An 18,654-nucleotide genomic window follows, 5' to 3' on the forward strand; every position below is an offset into this window, starting at 1 on the left:
CGTGACCTACACCTTGCCGGCATATACTTTCATTCCCTTGAGCTGTCACAAAGTCAGCGCCCGCAGACGCTGTAGGCACAAAAACATAATTTAAAACTGAGTGCACTTCAAAAGGTGTCATAAAACGACATGCGGCACATTCAACTTGCAGAGATTATGATGGCCACCTTTCTTTTAATAACCTAAGGAATTTAATATAAATACCTTGTCGCAAAAGGTGCACAGTGGCAAGTGCACTGCACTGTGAGACTGGCGATCGGCGTCTGATTTCCAATCACAGCTAACGTCAGCGGCAAGCGAATAAATAACTTTATTGTTTCCTAGGCATAACAGCATCGATTGAGGAGACAGTGTAACAGTAAACAGAGTATATTGCTACTGTCTATCCAGCTTATCCCAATATTTGATTATATTGCTAATCTATTTTGCAGAGAGCGTGAATGTGAAACTGATACCAACTGGGACGCTTAGAGTTGTATTTTATTATATCACTGGTGCAGTGCATTGTCTTCGTTGACTTGCAGCTTTCCTCTTGCTTCAATCCTCGTTGCGGACCTTTGCTCTTTCATTATTCCTCCTGTCATTCCGTGGATACACCTGGAGCAGTATTTGCAAACTGAAGAGTAGCTTTGTCACCTCCTCTCAGCAACATACGTCTTGTGTTTGATGACTCCAATCTGCCCAGAAAATAAATACGATTATTACCGTCGGCATATGCATAGATTTGCTAGAGGGAGGAGTCGTGGCACAGTGGTAAGTGCACTACAAGATGAACCTGGCAATTTGAGACTGATATCACGGCCACAGCGAACACCATTGGCGAGTAAAAGATGAACACCGGTCTTGGGTCGCCAGCAACTCGCACGGATCAGCGTGGTGAAGTATGGTCAAATAAACGCCATTATGAACATGGCATAAAAACGCCTTCTTTTAAGAGTTGATTGTCAAAGGGCTGTATATTGTTATGAGTATTACCGTTATCGATTTTAAACACATGTATTGGCGGGAGTGGTTATAGTAATACGCTATGAGCCTTGTGATCTGAGTTAAACTCTCATCAATAGCTAACGTCAGTCACGAGTAATATCTGAAGTGGTCCAAGGTCCCTTCTCCACTCTTCCAATTATTATCAAACAACTTTCATCATTAATTCAGTGTGAATAGGTCTTCATTACAGTCACTGGTTGACAAAGGAATTAAAATACAGGGTGTTTTAAAATGATGGACCCAATTTCAAAGCAGTATATTTCACGATGGCAACATGTTACAATTACACAGAAAGTTACAAACGGTTTAATGCGTTATCAAGTTATACTAACCATTTTATAAATGCTGTATGTGCCCTCCACCTGCTGTACGGACAACATCGAGACGATAGTTGAATTCATCCCAAACGCCTCTCTTCTCCCGTTTTCCTTTGAGGTGCGTGGTCGCCCTGTGCTTTTCCCCTTACATCAACAGCCTGTTTCCTCAAATGTTCGGTACCAACGACGAATGCTCTTTGACATTGGCGGATCAATGCCAAAACGCACGCTGCACCGCAATTACGGATTCAGTCTATGAGATCTCTTTTACCAGTGGCAAAATATAATGGTAGGTTTTTACCCTTTTAACTGGTACAAAACTGACACCTTTATGCAAACATGATGCCTTGAATAAAGGTGTCAGTTTTGTACCAGTTAAAAGGGTAAAAACCTACCATTACGGATTCAGTCTTGCTGAACTGCAGAACGCAAAACGCCCATTGTGTGTTGCGGGGTCACCATCTTGCGAATGACTGAGGCTCGGGGCTGTTTGTGCGCGGGGAGAGGCATCGAACAGTAATAATTTGAAAGATTATGCCCCGCCCTTTCGAGTGGTAAGAGTTTCATTCATGGGCAGTTCGTGGTTGCAGAGATATAGCGATTTCCAATCGGGTCATTAGATTTGAAACACCATATAATACTTATTTATTACATCCAAGGACGGGTGTATTTCAGTAAATCTGAAACTTGCAAGCGAAAAGCAGACCGCGACGTGATATTAATTGCATCAATTCGTGTGAAATTTGTAAGGCTGCGGTGACACAGACTTACTTCATTTATAAAAGGTTATAATCCCTTGTTCACAATGACGTCCTTTTTACTTCTATGTCTCAATAGCGTTACGGAGATCGCGTGACGTGAGGGTTCTGCCTTTGTAGTGAGGGTTGTAAGTTGACGCTGAGGAGGGGGAGGAGACACCCCGCCCCCCCATGTAGAGTGATGTCCCCCGCTAATTATTATTAAATGGGGGGGGGGGGGGGGTCATTTTGGAAGACGTCACCTCTTCATGATTATTAATGAGGGGGGCTGGCCGACGTGGAGTGACATCACGTGCAGGATTCACAGACATTCTTGACTCATTATAGTAGTAAATATTGTACAAGGTCCTATAATTCATTGGAATACAGGACAGAACATTCGATCATCCGTTCGTTCATTCGTTTCTCAGTCCGCTTGTTCTGGTGAGCGTCGCGGCGGCTGCGTGTTGAGTAGTGGCGGTCCACACCTGCCTTGCCTGGCGACAGACTCCTGCTCTTCCTGAGGAATTCCCAGGCATTCCCAGGCCAGCTGAGCGACATCGTCCTGCCAGCATGTCATTGGCCTGCCCCAGGATCTTCGCCTAGGACAGAACAAGTAACATATTTATACTGTATATAACAAAAACAACAACCGGCATTTGCCATTAAGTGGCGGTGATGTCACCACGATGCTTGTACCAGGCTATGTGCACGTTGAGGCCACGTGAAGTGTTAAACGCCCGCTGGCAGGAGGTCACGGGGCAGACCCAGGTGCCACGGGTCGACTGACTGAGATGACTGGCTGATGCACCACCTGTGCCCCCTATTGTGCCAACTTGCTGTGCTTTAGCCACCTGGCGCTCTGCTCGTTGTTGTGCGCATTGCTCCTCCGCCCTCCGTTGTTGTTGGAGGGTGACTGCCTCCAACTGCCCAGTAGCATCCTTCACAAGCCTCCTCCACAGAAGCCGATCTTGACACCACTGGTACCAGTCATCGGCAAATCCACTCAGCTCCACATCCTCCTGTACCACATCACTCCATCTTTTCTCTAGCCCGTGCCATGCCCATTTAGCCCCCTCGATCCAGCCAAACAAAAGCTGTTTAGGCATGCGGTGGCTGGGCATGCGATCTACATGACCCAACCAACGCAGCCTTGCCTGCTGGAGGAGCTCACCGATGGGACTTTGTCCAGATCTTTCAAGGATGTGTGAGCTCCTCACACAATCCAGCCTGGTTAAACCCAGGATGGATCGTAGGCAGGCCAGCCTAAATATTTCTAAACGGTGAAGATGTTCCATTAGGGGGATCCACGTTTCACAAGCATAGAGAAGGGAGGGAATGACTGTGGCCGAGAAGACCTGAAGCTTCGTGCAAAGCGAAAGACCAGATAGCTTCACGCAGCGTTATGCAACCCATGAAAAGATAATGCCGCTTGACTGATTCGGAGTGAGACCTCTTGCTGTTAAACCGGAGCTGGTCGAGAGCATACTGCCCAAGTATGGGACACTATCCACTCTCTCCACAACTGCCCTATCACCAATTGGGAGTTGTGGGGGAGGAGTGTCCGATGGTACAAAATACCCAGGCAGGTGCTTAGTTTTGGTGGGGCTGATGGTAATGCCCCACCTCTTAGTGGAAAGCTCCAGATTCAGCAGCAGCACCTCCAACTCCTCCTCCAAGTGATCAGCAATGTCCAGATCATTGGCATACATAACATGGTTCAGCAATAGGGAGCCATCCCTTGACCGCACCTGGGCATCGATCAGCCTCCCATTGTATCTGTACCAGAAGGAAATTATTCCGGTACAGCTATTGAAGGCTTCACAAACTACGTGGTCGAAATAGATGTTAAATAATGTGGGAGCCAGAGGACATCCCTGTCGCACCCCAAGGTGTACAGGGAATGGCTCTGACTCCCGGCCACATAGTTTTACCCGAGCCCACTCACCATCATGAAGGTCTTTAATGATCGTGAGCAGAGGGTCAGGGACTCCGAAAGCACGAAGAACAACCCAAAGCCCAGGCCTACTGATGGTATCATAGGCCTTGACCAGGTCAATAAAGCAGATATGTAGGTCTTGTTGGAATTCCCTACACCTCTGCTGTATCAGACGGACAGAAAATATGGCATCTGTGCAAGCCTCTCCTCAGCGTGCCTAGCATGGCGATGTTGAGTAATCCTTGCCAGGACCTTTCCCGGCACACTGAGGAGTGAGATGCCCCTGTAGTTGTTACAGTCTATGCGGCCCTCATTCTTAAAGAGGGGGACCACCAGGACATCCTTCCAATCCTGTGGAACCCGTCCAGTGGTCCAAACTGTTATTATGATGTCATCTAGGGCAGTCTGTGCACAAACGCCACCCTCCCTCAGCATTTCGCTTGGGAGATCATCTCTGCCCGGTGCCTTTCCTGGTCTCAGACTCCGGACCGCCTTCAGTCCTCAACAGATGGCACCTCAGCCAGCCACTCACAGGGGATGACTTCTTCTTCCAATATTTGAGGCACCGCAGCCTCGGCAGCGTCATCCCCACTTTGTCCCATGTTGTTTTCCAGGCTGAGGGATTTCCCTTCCCCAGGACCTCACAGAAATGCTCAGTAAATCTGCAAGCCTGTTACTGGGGGTCGGAGATTGGATCACCGCTCTTTTCACTAATGATGGTAATAGTTGTGGTGCTGCAGGCTGCTGTTTAAATAAAATTAAACAGCGATGTTTGATCTTGGGCCATTGAGGCAGACTCCATCTCCTTAGCAACCTACAACCACCACCCATCCTTGCAGCGACTCGTGGCTCTCTAAACCTCTGAGCGAAGGCTGCGGTAAGCCACCTCATTCTCCAACGTGGGATGCTGAACGCCTCCTCTGTCAGCCAGGATCTCTGGGGAGGTCTGGACCGTGTACCTAAAGCAGCCATTGCATCTGCATGAGCCACAGTCCTAAACCTCGTCCATTTCCTCTCGACATCAGGAGGAGTGGGGGACAATGCCAACCCCAGCCGCAGGCAATGCAACTTTCATCAGCTAGCTGAGACCATGCTACTATGGGTTTGAATGGGGTCCTGTGTGTACACCCACCACCGGAGTGCAAGAATGGCAGGCACATCTTGCAGATGACAAGTCGATGGTCAGTGAGTAGATCAGCTTCACGGTAGGTTCTGGTGTCAAGGACATGGGCCCGCATCCGCTGTTTCGTCACTATGTAGTCCAGCAGATGTTCTTGCTTGGATCCGGCATGCATCCATGATGTTGTGTGGATGTGCCGATGCCGGAATAGTGTGTTGGTAATTACAAGCCCATGGGCTGCACAAAAATCTAGCAGCCTCCTGTCGTTGTTATTGAGCTGATCTGGCCCATGCCTTCCAGGCACTCCAGACCAGGTGCCAACATCATGACCAACTCGGGCATTGAAGTTACCCAACAAGATGACTCTATCCTGAGGGGCCACTTTAGCTAGCACCTGTGACAGGAGGTCATAGAAGGCATCTGACTCATCAGCCTTGCCTGCATACCTCCACGGATGTTTGTCTTTGGTGGGCGCGTAAGTAACCATGACCACTATTCTTCACCTCTGGTTGATGGGAAGGCCAGCCCAAAGTAGCATGAGGCTTACAGCTTCCCACACCTCACCGCCATGCTCCCACGCCCCATTCATTCTTTTGCTAAGAAGAAGAGCCACTCCCTGTTGTTTAGCAGTCTCCTGCCCCGAGTAGAGATCTGTTCACCCCTCATGGTAGCAGGAGCCACAGCCGATCCACCGGACCTCCTGAATACCACAGAGATCCAGGCGGTACCGATCCAGCTCCCGACAGAGGACTGGAAGCCTCTCCTCCTCAGTGAGTGTTCAAACATTGCACGTGGCCACACATAGTGGTTTTTTGTTGTTTCTGGAGGAGCCCCGAGAGTAAGGATTCAGTCTCCTGGCTCCGCCAAATGGGATTTGGCCAGGAAACATCATAACTCCGGTCCTCCCGGGGCCTCTTGCATAAGCTTATTAATTTAAAAATGCAGTCATGTTTTGGTGGTAATTAATTGAAGATGGAGGGGTTGCAAGCCGCTCGCACCTGTCTAGAGCCCCCATTTGGCTGCTGTGGTGGTTACAAATGCTTTGAGGGGAATGGCCAATTTAAATTGGCCCTCCCCCGACGGCACTGCCCACCACAGCGTTGCCGTCCGGCACCAACGAGGATGTAGGGGGTTGTTTTTGCCGAACTTTATATACATGGACACACACACACATCCTTTCAAGTATATCACTCCTAAAACTTGTGCTGATGGTTATGCGGAATAGTAGGCATTCGTCAAAATACTGCCTTCCCTCATGCAGTATAAACTTGTGAAACGAAGAGATGGCGATGGCTTCTGACTTTGAAAGCTTTATAACCACTCGTCTCCTTAGACAATCCACGTTCAAAGTCACCTCAATTTTTCAGGCATGAAAATGAAATCTGACATGAACTGTAAACCTTGGCAAACATTAAGCTGCGTCCAATTTCATAACTCTGCCCCTTGTATCAAGTTACCTTTACAAATGTGCCGAGTGAAGCCGCCCATGCAAATGTATGTTGCGTTTGTTTAATGCACGTGGCATCCAGGAGGTTTGGGAGTCACAGATTACACTGGTCAACAAAAAAAAAAACATTTTTTTCTGGCCTGGACTTTTGCAGCTGTTTTAGACTAATTTCAGGGTGCTGATTCCAAATCTGATTTTGCTCTATCACATATCATTTTAAAATCCTTTATATTAAGTTCACTTGCTTGCTTGCTTGCGCGCTTACGACCGTGCAAATTTTTCGGTCGTTGTTTAACCCACTTCCCGTGATCCAATCGAGCTGACATTTTGCACACAGACTCGTTGTGTGTGACAATTTATTTTCGTGAAAATATTTTTTTCCAAAATTTTACACTTTTTAGGAAAAAATAAATTATATTTAATTACCAATTGCTTAATGGTGGCAGGCAATCATCTGACCCATAGGTGGCAGCCATCTCAAGCCAGAGGACGAGAGGACTCTAGCCGCCACGCATATAAAGGATTTATAGTGAAAAACTTTGTTTTTACGGGTTAATTTTGTATGCTATCGGCATACCCCATTTTCATTGATTTTACCCGAAATTAACTCTGTCACTTATGATTGCAAGTTGTTGCGAGTCAGTGACTGCTTTAGTGTTAAAATATGGTGCTGTATTTTTAAGATAGTGTGTTTATAATATCATGTTATGTAGATATCCACATTTATTTAATATTTTTCTTGTGCAGTTTTTATTGAAAATGCAATATTTGATATCTCAAAAACCCTGATGTGATAGACAAAAACTGATGCCAGATTTGGAATCAGCACCCCAAAATTACCTTAAAACCATTGGAATACCTTATGCCAGAAAAAGTGTGTTGACCAGTGTTATAGCTGATATTATAGTAGACAATGGGCGTAATTATGCCTATCTGTACTCTTACACTATTTTGTATGACAGCCAACTTGATGAGATTTTCATCGACGATTGTTGTGGATAGATTGAGCCGGCATGTGCGTGAGTTCCATGTGAAGGGTGGAGTGGGAGCTCATTGGTTTCACACACCATGCCATGAACCCAGTCACCCGAGTTTGACTCTCGGCCACAGAGAACAATCGGTGGCGAGTGATATCTGAACCTGAACCTGTACTGACCAGTGTAGCGAAGTATAGTAAAACACGCCTCATGACTAATATGGCGTGAGGAACGCCTTAAGGCAGCAGTGGATTTGAACATTGGTTGTGATTATTATTTTTATTCTATGTGAATGAGAAGCGAAATATAATTGTGTAAAATAATTGTATGTTTACTCTTTGGTTCTTTCGGTAAAGTCACGTAGAAATAAATACAATAAAATAATAATAGAATGCGACGTTTTGATTGCAACACAAACAACCATCATCAGGTACAAATGAATGAGAAAACAAACATAGTAAACTTGTAAATATAATGCAATACAACACAGAGAGTCGGCCAACACAACAGTCAACACCCCACCTAGTTGATTGCGTTCTTCCAAAGATTGCTAAATTTGAGAGAGAGACAAAACATAGACACGGATACACACAGACAGACACACAAACAGAGAGAGACTCTTGATAAACAGAGGTATGTATAATAGCGGTGTGTGTTCCTTTGCAAAAAAATGCCAAGATCATTACATTGTATAACAATTGTTAAAGTATTGAAAGATGTAGGGTATGTGTGTTTCTCAGAACGGGCAATCTAGGAATAAATGACTTTGTGCCTTTAATGATAGTGGATCCTTTATTATGTTGGTTATCCAGATGGTAGGCATTCATTAGCGAAAAGCACTGTAAACACTGCTGTGTCTTAAATCTGTTCGTGGGGTATACTACTTATTTGTGAGTATAGCGACTCTCTAGACATCATAAAATTTAATTTGTCACAGTGTGTACTAATACACTGTATTTTTTGACACTTGTTGTGTTTAGTTGAGCTTCCCCATACCTCCATATTAGCACGTTCAGCTACGTATGGAGGTGACAGAAGTTCAAGATACGTACATTTCACATTGATTGCTACATTATTTTTCGCTGTTTGTGAAACGATAACCATAATATCTGAGTACATTAATGGGTAAATTGTGATTGATAAGAATGCGGCTAAATCAGGGATGATGGCCGGTGGTTGAGGCTAACGACAGAGTAACAGCTAGAGGGATCATGTCCAAGAGGGTGTAAACCACGAAGATGGAGTGGTAAAATCAACCTCTGTGCAACTGCTACATGGATTGTTTGCATAGCAGGACCATGAGAGATGGCAATGGATTCATCATAGCTCATGATGATAATGAATTTTAAGCAAACACAAATCCACATTGTATCCAGTGTATGCCAGTCATTAGTCAACAGGAGCCATTAAACAACAAAGATTGTAGTAGTACTTGACAACTGTGATATTTCCATTACAAAATCTCAAGCTGATGCAATTACATCAAAGAGGTCGTAATGGCGACAGTGTTCTTTTAAGTGACGTTGGTGAGCCTGGTTTTCTCATCAGGTTAGCAATAAAAGGTCACCTGCAGTCGACAAATTCATTTTTACTGCTGGAGCCGGTGATGTTAATGTATTCGTGCTAAGTACTGCAGGCTTAGGGGTTGGTGACTGCAGCTGTTATGAAAGGCTCACACAGTCTTGCAGAAGTCACCTATTTTTAAAAATCCACACGGAACTGCTTTCACGTAACATTAGACCCACAGTCGTAGATGTGTGTGTGTGTATATCGATACTCTTTGGTTCTTTCGGTAAAGTCACTTAGGTAGAAAATAATAATAGATCAAGCAACCGTCTTCACCTGAAGACGGTTGCTTGTGTTGCGATCGAAACGTCGTGATCCACTATTTTGTCTACCTACGTGACTTTACCGAAAGAACCAAAGAGTATGGATTCCTGCAGTCACGAAAGCTTCAAATCAAGATATATATCGATACACACACCACGGCACTGGGCATAAAAAGGCGTCCTGGCGTGGTGTTGGCCACCCACCCCACGTGTGCCTTTCCGGCCTTGACAGGTGTTCGCTTCTGACAGGTTTAATGGGGGATCTATGTCTATACACACACCTATAAATACAGTACTGTATTAGAAAGAAAAATAATATCGGTCAATGTTACAATTTTTCAGTATTAAATGCTACAAAATGATTTTTTTTTACAAATGGCTGGATCTCATAGGGTTTAGCTTGTAGAATATCGAGGTAGAATTATTAATAAAATCCCTACTACTCCACCAGTGAGATGATGAATTGTATCAATTCAAGGTCGTGATTCATATTGAAGAATCATGTGATTTTATTTTTTAAAGAGAGCCTTGAAGGTACCAGCCGCTATTGCCTTCAAGGGTTACATTTTACTAATTGCATGCATTTCTGCATCGAAACACATCTTATTACTTTCACAGCATCGACTCAATCTTAACCAATGCATTAATGCATTGTTACAGCTTTAGTGCAATGCTTTCACACAACCTTAAATAGATTACTGATGATGGTAACAACAATTTTAGTCGTGCATTTTTTTAAATAGATACATACAGTAAACCCTCTCTATCCGCGAGGGTTACGTTCTTGAAAAGCACTCTCAAATGCATAAATCGCGAATGATGAAACCTTGTTCCAATGGGGAAAATTATGTTACGTTCCTGGTACTGGTGAGAAGTACTGTTAACAGGACTATGCGTGCAATACATAAATAATAAATAATCAATCATAAAGATAAATGGGTTTTTGTAACACCTTTGGTTATGATGATTTGACGACGATTGAGGTGGTGGTGGTGAGGATTTCGGGAGGGCGACTCCTCGGGAGATGCCGGTGCTTGACAACAACGCCGCACAGTTATCATTTTAGCACTCTGGGGGAGCACCCAGCCACTTTCCCTGATTGCATTCGCGTTCTTTTTAATGGACCTCGCAGGCGATTCGTTTATACCGAGATGTGCAAACGAGCCGACTGTAAGTGCGTATAAAAGGGGAGAGAAAAAAACTGCACAATAGCGAGTTCAGAGTGAGATTACTGCGAAACTAAGGACTAAGTGGGCAGCCGAGGAGGCGTGCTTGCACTTCGCAGACAGTTTCAAATGTAAAATTCTGCGCACATCTCCGCGGTGTCGGTGGTCTGGCGTGTACACTCGCGAATAGTGGAGTTCGGTGTGTCGCGAATATGTAATTTGTCATAATAAACGTTTTTGGGTTAGATCGCGTTATTTATAAATGTGTCGTAACCCTCCACCACCCGACACGGCCAATCAGTAAAAAGTGTCACGTTGACAAAAGATAAATAGTTCACTACTTTAGCCCACCGGTGTGTTGAAAAGTGAATCCACAACATTTACAATTTTTGAGTACGACGTTTCGCTGGTAATTACATCCAGCATCATCGGACAATTCGCACACATTTAGTAACTCGCAAATATGCGACACTCGCAAATCCAGAACTCGCGCATAACAAGAACGCTAAAGCAAGATGTTTTGACTCGCTGCATTTTAAGATGTTATTTAAATTTTATTTGCATTGCTGTTATGAAAGTTGGATGCCTTCATGGAGCGAATATTTGTATTAGCATTTGAAAGTTGTAGCGTTGCATAAATCTAAATCCAATCAAGGAGCGCTGATTTAATTGCATACTTTGAAATCTCAGTACTCCGTGTGAATGTGGTTGTAAAATTGTGCCAGAAGACAAGCAGCAACTGGCCCACATTTGCTATACAATGCAAACTAATTAAACACCACATATTAAAATCGCTTTGGTGATGGAAAAACGTTGCTTTTGAAGTGCATCTAGTAGCGATGTGTCACATTTATTTGGCAAAGCATTCTGGCTCACACATGCAATGTTTTCAAGAATACTTCTGCTCGCCAGCCACGTGTTAAAAACTGCCAGTTGGCCAGGAGATGGGAGTGTTGATTGGCACCTCCTCATATGTGTGGGGTTTCTCTGGGTTCTCCGGTTTCCTCTCACAGAGGCCATCACTGGGCTGTCTTCATCCGAAGGTTCCTCTTATACAAATCCACGAATTACTTAAAGGCCCACTTAGTTCCTCTAACTCCCTCCCGTAGCCTCAGAAATGCCTCCTTATTCGTACCTAAAGTCCCATTTGCTAAAACGTTGTTTGGTAAAGAGCATGTCCGCGTTGCTGCTCCATGTTTCTGGAATACCCTTTCCGCTAAACTGCGGCTTGGTTCCCACCCTTCACTCACCCTCTTTACTTCCCTTTTAAACCAAAATCTCAGAGGTTACTTGCACGTGTGCTTAACTTTTCTGGCACCTCTTGCTTCCACATGTTTGCAGACTTTTTAGAATTGCCTGTGGTGATGTCACTGTTACACTTAAATATAGAGCAAACGTGCACATCTACGTAACTTTTTTCATATTGCACTGTTTTTGAGTCACATGTATTTCTTTGACAACCATTAAACTTCTCGTTTGTTAGTTGTGCCATATTCCTTAAGGACCATGTACTCATTCTTTGCAATATTGATGTTTTTGTCTTTGCTTTGTTGTTGCTGTGATCATGCTCCACAGATCTCCCTTGTAAAATAACCTGAACACGCTGAGCCAAATTATGCATTGATGGTATTGACCAAACGCCCCAATGCTGCAGAACCATTTTGAGAAAGAGTCCTGAGACTCAGTGAGGGTAAATAAAGGGCATTCTATATTTAAAAAAATTATGAAATGTACCATTCCTGCACAATTGATGGTAATATTTCTGAGTTTGAAATGCATTGTGGGGCTTTTCTGGTACAGCTCGGAAGCAGTTTGTCCTCTTCGCACTTCTAGGCAAGCAGATGGGTTGCCGTTTCCCGGTATTATTGGGGCCATTACTGCACGGCTGACCCGTCACATCTGTTTCCTGACACCGTGTGGCTGGGGACCCTTGTACTGCCACATCCATCCGGACGCCGCCTCGTTCAGGAGTCTTATCTGTGCTGTGTGGACATGAGAAAACCGAGTTCTCATTGGCGGCTCTCTGTTGTGACATTACCCCTGCAAAGCAGTTGCAGTGTGTTCTGTACACCTTCCACACAATACGGATATATTTCATGACAGATTTTCAGGGGCTTGTTTGATATTGTTAAAACGAATTATTATTGTTATTTCTGGAAAGTGAAAAAGGAAAACCAGGGAGGAATTACTGGGTTTATGCAATTTATACATTCATGCATTTTATATTTGGCATCTACCAATTTATGTATTTAAATTAATTGTTATCTTCACAATGTATACACTGAATCGTGTACATAAATCTACAGTATATGTTTTTTTTTACAATTTATTAAACTGTACACACGGATGTTGCATTTAAGATAATATGGCGAATGGCACTACTAACGAGACAGAGTAAATGATAAACGATACTAATGAGATGTAAACATTATGCACGGGAAAAATAAACGTATTTATTTGTGACAATGTAATCACACAGTGATGCCTAGTGCAGTAAATGTGTGCTGACTTATTTTGATATTATTTAGCAATAGTGTGGTCACTACTCGCTTGCACAATAATCTATTCACACCAGCAGGGCATCACTGTGACCTTTTGTTGAGACCCTACAGTATATATAAAACACACACTGAAAGTCATAATTGTTTGTGTGTTCAGTATAAATGATTGTTATTTTTATTCTCATATTTACCAAATTGTTATAGTGTCGTCGAGTATTGCATCACACGGCATCACGTTGTTTATTCCAATTGTATAATTAAACTTACGTTGTTCCATCGTAATTTATTTTGCCTTGGAACAACATTTCAGCAATGAAAGAACATCGTATTTGCAATGTACTTTTCATTGCTTAGTATTCCTATCTGAAAAAGAAATGCTGCCAACATTTTTTTCTTATCACTAATTCAGACTATGGTTGTGTGAGATAATGACAAACAAGTCGTACTTTATCACATCAAGATTGCCTTAAAATTGTATGTTTCTGAACATCATCATCAGCCATGATCTGTCCACTGCTGGATGAAGGTCTCCTCAAGGCGTCACCATCTCTCATGGTCTTGCAATGCAACAATTCATCCATCTCCTGTACATGAGTAGATTCTACGGGACGTCTGGCAAAAACATTACCAAGCTGCACCGTGTACAACATTTTTTGGCACACGTCGGGATGGGTACTGCAAGATCCGACCATGTCCGTCCAGTGCTCGCTGAGCTGCATTGGCTTCCAGTTGCCGAACGAATACATTGTAACGTCGCGCTCATTACACACACAGTGCTTGTTACAAATGAACCACAATACCTTTATGATCTCGTCAAGGAGCATAAACCATCACGCGAACTCCAGTCATCCTCGCAGTGACTTTTGGCTAGCCATTGAACAAAGACGGTCACCGCATCCATTGCTATCAGATGCGCTTCTGCGACCATCTGGAATGCTCTTCCTTCCGATATTTGGAAGCCACTGCAGCGATGTACGTTTAAATATAGATTAATAACTAATTTATTGAAAACTGCTTTTTGTGTTTAGATTGTTGTCCTTCCCCCGCACTTTCAATTAGCACGGTTGGCTACATATGGTGTGAAAGAAGTTCAACGTACATACTGAGCTATATAGCTCTTTTTCAGAAGCGACCTGGCCGCATATGTGAGCTCAACGAAGTGGCCTATCATGTGGAAATTATAGCAGCCAAATACTCTGAACGCACGTAGATTATATATGTGGAGGGAAAAACCACAGGACCCGGAGAAAAAATCCACATGACCATGGGGAGAACAAGCAAACTCCAAATATACAGCAGGTATCCAGGTCAAGATCGAACCCACGGCCTCCTATATACCAGGCGAGGTAATTAACATCTCGCCACCGTGGCAAAAAATATATATAATGGTGCCATCTCAATGGTGGGTGTCCTTTCGGCCGTGTTTCTTCTTTCGGCTGCCACTCCATCGATCCTCTCCACCACATTTCGGAACCATATAGATGTGGGGTGAACTTCTTTCGCACCGTATAGATGCTATCGTTTGATTATTTCACATGTGCAAGAAATGAAACTTATGTATGCGGGAGTGCGCATGCTTGCTTGCACGGAAAAACAAGCTCAACTCTATTTGCTAAGATTTAATAATTGCAGAAGTTAGTATTGGCCAATGTTCAAAATGCTTTGTGTAATTTATGGAAATTTCCAAGACTACACTGTAGGTTTTTGTGTGTGCAGTACGTAAATCCAGCCTCCGTGGCCTTTGGGGATCGTGTTTGATAGCTGGCTGCGTAATTGTTTTTTTTTCCTGAAAAATTAAGAGCCGATCTTATATATAAAAAAAAAACTTCAAATTCACTTAAAGTCAGACTGTAATACTGCAGTTTATTTAAATTTGTATGAGAAAATAAAATTGACTCATTAGTGCCCGTGGAAATGATTGCTACGTGCATTTATAAAACCCTGCAGCTTTGCATTCGAATGAGCCGGAAATGATTAATGATGTGCCTCAAATATTACATCTGATTCAATGTCTAGCAGGTGCAGACAGTGTTTACTTTTGAATATGCCAAGCCTGGTGGAGAGCCAGCACAAATGGCACATTCGTTTGATTCTTTGTCTCTCATTTTATGTGCAGTGAGACTCTGCGTAGCTCAGTGAAATTGGTATTTTGTGTGCCCCGCTCCTAAGAGAAGTGGATGCCTTGTTAAAAGCCAAATGATATGTGCCCGAGTGTGGTCTTATCAAGGACATATAACAGAGTGTTCAGATGTTATTGAATGCATGGTTGCATTTTGGCCGTTATTTATTTATTTATTTCCAGCCTTTGCCAATCAACTGCTGGATGAAGGTCTTTACTGTGGACTGTCGGTCATGGGGGTTGTTTGACCCTACTTCACCATGCTGGTCAGTGTAGGTTGGTTAAAGGGTGAACCAAGACCTGTTCAATGTTATTTGTGACTCAAAATATAAATAATATCAGCAGGGAAATAGCGCAGTGTGCTGACTACCGCACCACCGCTCCCGTCAGTCTAAAAATAAAAGGTTAAGGTGCAGCCCTGCATTTAAATGCTCACGCCCGTGCTGGCAGAAGGACTTCCACGAGATGAAGCTCTGGAGAGGCCCTTTAGAGGGCACTTGACCTACCCTTGGAAGAGGTCAGAATACCCACACTCTACCCCACCACACACGCCCTGTTGGTCGACTAACTGTGGTCTACCATTTATACTGTTGGATGGACAGAGGTGAGGGATTTAATAACGTTGCCCATTTTGTCAACTGCTATTCCAGGAGATTGACCCAGTGACCTCTGCTTTACTAACGATTATGCAATGGCACACCCCCCCCCCCACGGACATATGGTGAGTAAATTATCAGTCGGCCGTTACGTCCGCAAATTTGCGCGCGTTATAAATTGCATCATTATTTTTTTTCGTGTAATCTCCCCATTGTGATGCACTTCCTTTCTGACCATAGTTACACACGACACTGCTTAGTTGAGCGTCACTCCGGCAATCTGAACCCGACTTATCTCCAGCGGGTGGCGCGGTGAAGGACGCGAGGCGACACCAAAGGACGCGATGGAAAAAGCCCGCGCGTGTCGCGCAGTCGGAAAGCTGTCCGATAAATGTTCATAGGTTTAGCGTCATCGTGGCGGTGTCATATTCCCACGGTTGATGACAAAGCTGTAATGTCAAGAGTGAAGTGGATTGGTGTCACCTCGGATACTAATTTATTGGGTGGTGGGGAGCATGCTTTGCGCAGTGTAGAAAGGTCTTAGGACAACGTCTTCTATCTCCTAAAAAGTCGTGTTTTTTGCGTCTGCAACTTTATGCGAACACTCCAGACCTGCTGAGTTCCCAAAAAAAACTTCAAGCATTTCCATGTGGGTCCCAAACTCATTAAGAGATGCCACACATATGATCATAGCATGGCAGCTGGTACAGGTTGCGTTGAATATAGACACGCGTAACCCATGGATCTGAACAACAAACAGCTGTCAAATTAGCACCGTCTCAATACACGGACGGCTGTAGCTGTTGTGAAAACACTGTCAGAGTATGCGTACCGAGGCAGTTATTGACAGTGAACCGGGATGAAAACGATGAAATAAAATGTAAATGAGAACAGATTGGGCTGCTTGTTATAAAACAAACATAGACACGGACTTAGAATATTTAACAAAAGCTGAAGAGAATCATGGAGAGGTGGTACATGTCGGAATTACACTGATGGACAGACAGAGGTACACGTAGATCAGAGAGCATACACAAGTTAGGGGCCGTCCATAAATGACGTCACGCACCTGGGGGGGGGGTCAGACATTTGTGACGATGTGTGACGACGGGGGGGGGTGGGGTGTTTGAGAAATGTGACGTCACATTAAAATGCGCAACTTTAAATAAATATAGACAACACGTTCTACTTAATTACATAGACGTTTTAATAAATGTTTTCTCCTACAACATCAGAGTGCAACGCCACATTAAATACGCACTACAATGACAATAGTTTAAAGATATTTGAAGCATGTTTTATTTTTTTGGGGGGATGGGGGGCAGAGCTTTGTGACGTCATATTTGAGGGGGGGTCTGACTTTTTGTGACGTCGTGTGACGAAGGGGGGCGGCGGGGTAAAAAATCGTTCAAAATCGCGTGACGTCATTTATGGACGGCCCCTTAGGGACAACATATTGACTGTTCAGCAAGTAGGCGGACTTTTGCAGGACGCGTTTCTCGGAGGAGTTTGATGGCCACTGGTGGAAACAAAATGGCAGCGACGGAGAGGACACGTCCAGGAGGAGAATGTGTCCACCGTGGAAACGCAGCAGCGGTGATGACGGCCCGTGTGCAGGTGCCACGTGCAATGTCGAATTGCAAGGCAGTGAGATGGCGACCGCACGGGGACACTTTAATCCAGCTGCAGATAGATCATTGATGCTGATGATGATATCTTTGTTGTATTATGGTATGCAGGCTACCTGTAATTAAGTTTTGACTCAGATTGTAACTCAGTAGTGTTGACATATTTTTCTCATCAGGGTGATGACACACGGCCGTAACTTTGTATGATGTTCGTCTTGTTAACTGTGCTAACACAGCCACGCCGCAAAAGCTGCGGCAACATTAAATTCCGTTGATAGGAAAACCCCTATCGTCTCAAATGTTAAGACACGGAGAAATTCATCTTAGCACGTCAAAAATAAATCCGTTTAACATCATTCTTGTTTTCCTAACCGAACAGGTCCTTATTTTCAAGTACACTGGAGCACTTTTCCATCTCCCTCGTCACCTAATCCACTGTAATATGGTGTCGTGGGAACTGATGACCTTTTAATCTTGCAGGGTTTCCAGAATGAGAGTCTAATACCTGCTTCAGAGCTGTTTATCTGCAGACTGTGTAGTCGGAGGCAGGCAAGCAGCAATGAAGCAATCAATAAAGCCTCCGTTGTTGTGCGTAACACCTGTAAACAGCTGGCAATCATTTCGTTCTACTTGTCACATCTTGCTGAATGATCTTGTAAAATGTGCAGCTGGTAATGAAAATCTGAGTGTCTGATGGGAAAAAATGATCATAGTTTACTGTAAAAAAAGTCATTTTGCCTGATGATGGATAGATGCAAAGATTACACGATGTAGCACAATTTTTGTTCCTGGGTAGTAAGTGTTATATCGTAATTGCTTATACCTAAAACGTATAGAAAATGGCTATTATTCCCCACAAACTTTGCTTTTGTGACCAGGACAGTAATATTTTAAAATGTACCTATTTTCAATGAGAAAACGGGCTAATTTGTGTCTTTTCGTTCAAATAAAGCAAAAAACAACATATGAATCAAAATGAACATGTATTTATACTAACGTAATACAAAAATGACTACAAAAGATTTAGAAGTGAGTAGTTTTTCGAGATTTACGATTATACTGTAAATCACTTTTACGAATCAGCCCCCAAATGTAGTCTCCCATCATGTTCTCGTTATACTGTCCTTGGTAGCGGCGTTCAAAGTCCAGTATATCCTGGTGGAAGCGCTCGCCTTGCTCCTCCGAGTATGCTCCCATGTTCTCCTTGAATTTATCAAGGATATGGACTTTGAGGGACATCCTACAGCCCATTGTGCCGTAGTTCTTCACGAGAGTCTCAACCAGCTCCACG

General features: G+C 43.8%; 1 long non-coding RNA gene across 1 annotated transcript in view; it reads right to left on the reverse strand.

Moving 5' to 3' along the window:
* Positions 1–643: 643 nt before the first annotated feature.
* Positions 644–18,654, reverse strand: part of LOC144935304 (uncharacterized) — a 48,015-nt gene continuing 30,004 nt past the window's right edge. The window contains exon 3 of the long non-coding RNA XR_013637289.1: positions 644–677. This is a non-coding gene — a long non-coding RNA (uncharacterized LOC144935304). The remainder of the gene's footprint in view (positions 678–18,654) is intronic.

Source organism: Lampetra fluviatilis, chromosome 13 (assembly GCF_964198595.1).
Source record: "Lampetra fluviatilis chromosome 13, kcLamFluv1.1, whole genome shotgun sequence".
NCBI lineage: Eukaryota > Metazoa > Chordata > Hyperoartia > Petromyzontiformes > Petromyzontidae > Lampetra > Lampetra fluviatilis.